Source organism: Cynoglossus semilaevis, chromosome Z (assembly GCF_000523025.1).
Source record: "Cynoglossus semilaevis isolate Cse_v1.0 chromosome Z, Cse_v1.0, whole genome shotgun sequence".
NCBI lineage: Eukaryota > Metazoa > Chordata > Actinopteri > Pleuronectiformes > Cynoglossidae > Cynoglossus > Cynoglossus semilaevis.
This window is the reverse complement of record NC_024328.1, coordinates 9,937,001-9,942,342: the sequence shown is the minus strand read 5'-3', so window position 1 is coordinate 9,942,342 and position 5,342 is coordinate 9,937,001. Positions and strand designations below refer to the sequence as shown.

Here is a 5,342-nt window from a genome sequence, read left to right as displayed (position 1 = left end):
AAATCTAACAGAGTATATTGTCAGAAAACACAATAAATTCCTTACAGAAATACACAATCATTTGACGATTGGTCACAAATAATACTTACAGATAAATATTCAGCGAGGCAAAAGTGTCAAAAAAACTCCAACAAAGTTATCTCACTAGTCTGTTTAATCTGCAATTGTTCTAATGATGTGTCGTTCGCGAGTGATTCGTTCAAAATGAACGAATCTTTCATATAAGTCGTGACTCCCGAGTCATATGAAAGATTCGTGACTACCGAGTCATATTAAATATTTATTCATATTGAACTCACGAATCACTCACAAATCACTCACTGCGAACTAATCACACTCTGCAAACTAATCTTTCACTGTGAACTAATCTTTCGCCTCGTTCTCGCAGATTCGCTTCACTTGTCACGTGAAAGAGCTCGGGTCTTTTTTGCTCTCATTCATCTTGACATTGTGGTGTGTTTTTATTTCTTAGCTTTTCGCATGGTTTTAATTACTTATGGCATTTTGTGTACTTTGTAGACTTTGTCAGCGGAAGCAAACCATGTTGCCTTATTTAGTGTCGGAGAACCGCAGCATTTTTACAACGCCCACAATAGGGCTAAAGCGCCACTTGCTGGAAAAGGAATGAAATGATTAGTTCAAGAACGTTCACGACTCGTTCATTTTACTGTTCGAGAGTCATTGATTCGAATGACTCTAGAACAGAGAGTCATTCTCTGTTCGAGAAAGAGTCGGTCTTCCCATCACTAATATCATTTGATCGTATGTGAGTATATGAATGGGTATGGAGTAAGAAGGTGGCTGTGAATGTGGGTGTGGCTGTGTCTGGTAATTTCTCCATCAGTCTTGAACACACTAGATTATAACATGAGAAGCAAACACTTGTCATCTCGATATAGAAGAATATAGTCATTATACTTAACCAGAAATAGACTAACGTTAACCTTAGCTTAGCTGAATAGCAACAAATAATGTATAGAAAAATAATGTGAAATTATAATTAAATAAGAACGCAGCTTGAACCTTTGCCGTGACAACATTAATCTCGGCCCTAACACAGTTAAAGGTTAGCATGGGAAAGAATTGATGTCACACACTACAGGTTTGCCTTTGTAACAGAACATGAATAAATAGACACAGCATTTGACAGCAAAATTATACCATCTATAATATTTCCTTATAAATGTACCTCCTGTATATGAATATATGTGTATATGTATATATATATATATACAGTATATGTATATATGTGTTTATATATACTGTATGTATATATATGCATATATGTATATACAGTATATGTATATATGTGTGTATATGTATGCATATATAAGAAACATAAACAAACCATGTTTATATACCTAAGAAATATATTCATGTTTATATTGTGAGTGTGTATACTGTACATAAACAAATAAATAGATACGTACACATGTATAAATACATATTTATAGATAGTATTTAATACACACATTTTTATTTTTTACATATATATAAACACACATACTATATGTATGTACGGCGGCATTGTTATTTAACCTTTTCAAAACTTTTTTGCAGAATAGAAAAAGGATATATTTAAGATGATGAGTGATGCACTGGCTGTAAGAAAATACACATAATCAAAGACATTTAGAACCCTGTGTAATTAGCCGCGTACTTGCTTGTAGCATAGATAGAAGACAATCTTCACCAAGGCTAGGTCAAGCTAACCCTGCTCATACCTTTAATTGAAATGCTTCTCTTACTTATTCCATGAGTGTATCTTTAAAAGAGCAGCTTCAATAGAATTTGACCGGTCATTGATGACGTCATCGTTCCTCATTCTCCTGGCTCTCTCTTCATACGTTCACTTCTTCCCAGCAACTGCTCCCACTGTAGTTGTTATCCTCCTTCTCCTCGATTTCATGTAAGAAAATACACATCATCAAAGACATTTAGAACCCTGTGTAATTAGCTGCGTACTTACTTGTAGCATAGATAGAAGACAGTCTTCACCAAGGCTAGGCCATGTCCTTGTCGACGTAGTAAAAAAACAAAACGTCAGGCAGCGACGAATGAGTGAAAGTTAACAAGGGGTAAATAAGATTAACCATAAGGGTAATAGTATTAATAATGGTGGTTAAATGCACGGATGTCAGTGATACTGTGTCGTTACTGACGACGTTTCCTCTGTCTCCTCCCTCCAGATCCCCCCGTGGACTGGTCTCTATGTTGCCACAGCTCCTACCTGTTAGTGATGTGCGGATCGATCCTGAAATATCGATACTTCCGATTCTGGATCTTTATGCTCTGAAATCGATTCTGAAATCAAAATATCGATACTTTTCGATACATTCTGAGATGAGGTGTATCCTAAACAGAAACATGGTGAAAAGTATCCAAATGATTGAGATGTCGTCTAAGTGACGCTCGGTTGGTGGGACTACTTCTTCTTCCGCCTGGGTGTATGCGTCATAAGCACAGGGGCTCTACTCCGTGCTCTCACTCAGTCACTATTGATGGGAATTTCGGCTCTTTTTTAGAGAACCGGTTCTTTTGACTCGGTTCACTGAAAAAATCCGACTTTTTCGGGTCCCAAATAGCTCCTCAGATTATTTATTTTATTTTTTATTTTTTGTTTTGTTTTACAAATAACATGTTTTCAGAGTTTGAAACATTGTTTTGACATATTTTATATGATTGTGTTCTCAGGTTTTTCTATTGTTGTGTTGACTCTATAGTAAATGAGGCAGCTACCTCAGTACACTCCAGAGTTTAAAATAAATAAATAAAAAACTCTGCCTTGGATTTTTAAAGAAGCTATGATTTGAAATACACATTTTTTTTATTTAAAAGACAAATGATAAAATATTGGTATCGACGATACCAGCCCGAATTTTACTCGGTATCGGATCGTAAAGGAAATTGGTGGTATCGAACATCACTACTACCTGTCTCTACACTGTTGCTGGGATTTTGTGCATGAAGTAAAACCATGGAGGCAGCCGTGTTGCCGGAAGTGTTGACATCATCAACGAGCAAACTCGATTGGTCGAGCACGATCACGTGTCGAACCGTGCCACCGCTCGCGCACTGAAATGTTATTGCGCCTTGAAGACGCTAGTTCTTTATAAAATGCATCGATATAAAAACGGGCAGGATATTTTGCGACGAACTTTTTGCTGTAACTCGTTCTTTTTGTGAAGTTGAATTCCATTTCTAAATGACTTTTTGTGGTTTTACTAGCTGAGAGGAGGTAATGTATTATTTTACTCGTCATTTTTAAACATTTATTTGGATTTTTTCGGACAATGCAAACCTTGTTTTATGCACGTATAAATGTTAGTTTTTAGGTTGTGAACATGCAGTTAATGTGTAAAGATAAATATTGTTAACGGGCTTTTTGCAAGTTGACATGTTTCCACGTGTTGGTCTACAGGGTTTTGTGTATGTTTTTCTGCTAACAGGAGCTTGAGACCTGTGTGCTGTGTGGAGGAGACTGCATGTTTACAGAGCCTTATGTGTTTTCTGTTGATTTGTACAGGTATGTGCATTGTTTATTGTGGTTCATTTGGCATGGTGTTCTCATGTGTTTACACAGGTTGCATTAGGCATGTAAATGAAATTCATGTTATCAAATACTCAATGTATTTGATAATGTATTTTCACCTTTTTATTTTAAAATATTTTTGTTATTAATACTAAAAAGTTCGTTACAGAGCCTTATGTGTTTTCTGTTGATTTGTACAGACAAATCCACCGTTCTACCTTCATTAAAAGAACAATCAACAGCTGGTCATGGTTCAAGTCCTTCTTTCATCCAGCGCAACACAGAACACAACGCAGGACTTACAAGGGTAAATTGACTTGCATCCAACTTTATATTAAACTGTTGAAGACAATGGATGCCTGTTACAATGGTGCCGTGACCCAGATAGTCATTCAATCCACGCAGAAGATCGAAGCTTTTAGTGAGTTGTTTTATGCTCCTGTTGTTGTCAATCACACTGTGCAGCTTAAAGGCCTGTTGGACTCTGGCTCTATGACATGTTGCATCAGTGAACATGCAGTAGAGAAACTCAGTTCTGCTGGTGTTTTGCCTGAGAAGCAGCATCCTGAAAGAAATATCATTTTGATGGGCTGTGGTGGTCTGCAGACTCAACCTGAGGGTTTTTATAACTTGGAGATGCAACTTTGCGGTGTTCGATGTGTCGTACCTACCTTAGTTCTGCCTGGTCAGCGTGATGATCTCATTTTGGGCTCAAATATCATCAAACACGTGATCCGTATTCTGAAGAGTGATAATGATTATCGGAACATGGCATTCAGACCTGAGCATCAGTCTGACCCCCATATTGAACATTTCTTGTTAATGTTCACCAACGTCGAGCGCTGGAGAGGAAGTGAGGTTCCTGATAAAATAGGCACCGTCACACAACACAAACACAATAGGAACCAAATCACCGTTCAGTGAATCGCAGGTAAAAAAAAAACAATTTTTTAAAAGATGAAAATAGTCGCTCACAACTGGAAAGCCTCATTGAACTTTGCTGTCCAGCTGTCGAGAGACAAAAGATCGGAACATGCCGGAGGTCTGCCACTTCATGTCATTAACCGAAATGACTGGAGACGACAAGAACGCGAACGTCAGTCATCGTTAAAGCTACGGTTTGGAACAATTTATAATATAAAATAAAATAATTCATACGTGTGTACACAGGTGTCCACCTACCTTGATGGTCTCCAGTCCTGCATCGATGATGATGCACTGCTTGGGTCTCATAGTTTTGGCTTCACCTCCTCCCTGCACCAGTTCAAACATTAAACATAATTTCCTCAAAGGAACAACATTTAAAAAGATAATCATTTCAACAATACATTATGGTATTATTCGGTACAAGCGTTAAGTTTGTTTGAGTGCTGCGTTGGGTTTGCGTATGGCCAAACTACCTCCAATGAACAGCCCGTGTTTGTCACCTTTATATTTGAGAGTCCTTTGGCTGCTGAGAGGAGTTGGGCTCCCTGAAGGAAAAGATGGAAAGAAGAGAGGGGAATGAATTACACTGAACGGTTGTAAATCGCTGAACGTATCCTACGTAGCCTTTTCTTTTGTTCAGCCAGCAGATGGTAGCAGAGCGTTATACAAACAAAACCAACCGAGTGTTTTGAATCCTCTTTGAATCCTCGCGGTAAGAGTACTTTGGTACAAAATGTAGCCACAGATAGTGTCAGAGCCAGGAGAATGAGGATTGATGATGTCAACAATGACCGGTCAAAATTGTGGTTCTATTAAAGCAGGTCTTTTAAAGAAACACTCATGAAATAACTAAGAGAAGCATTTCAATTAAAGGTATTAGCAG

The 5,342-nt window shown here is 37.8% G+C and overlaps 1 long non-coding RNA gene across 1 annotated transcript; it reads left to right on the top strand.

Moving 5' to 3' along the window:
- Positions 1–2,881: 2,881 nt before the first annotated feature.
- LOC112486518 (uncharacterized) lies at positions 2,882–4,402 on the top strand. Its single transcript, XR_003048973.1, has 3 exons — positions 2,882–3,238; positions 3,450–3,526; positions 3,733–4,402. It is a non-coding gene; the product is annotated as an uncharacterized LOC112486518 (long non-coding RNA).
- The last annotated feature ends 940 nt before the right edge of the window (positions 4,403–5,342 follow it).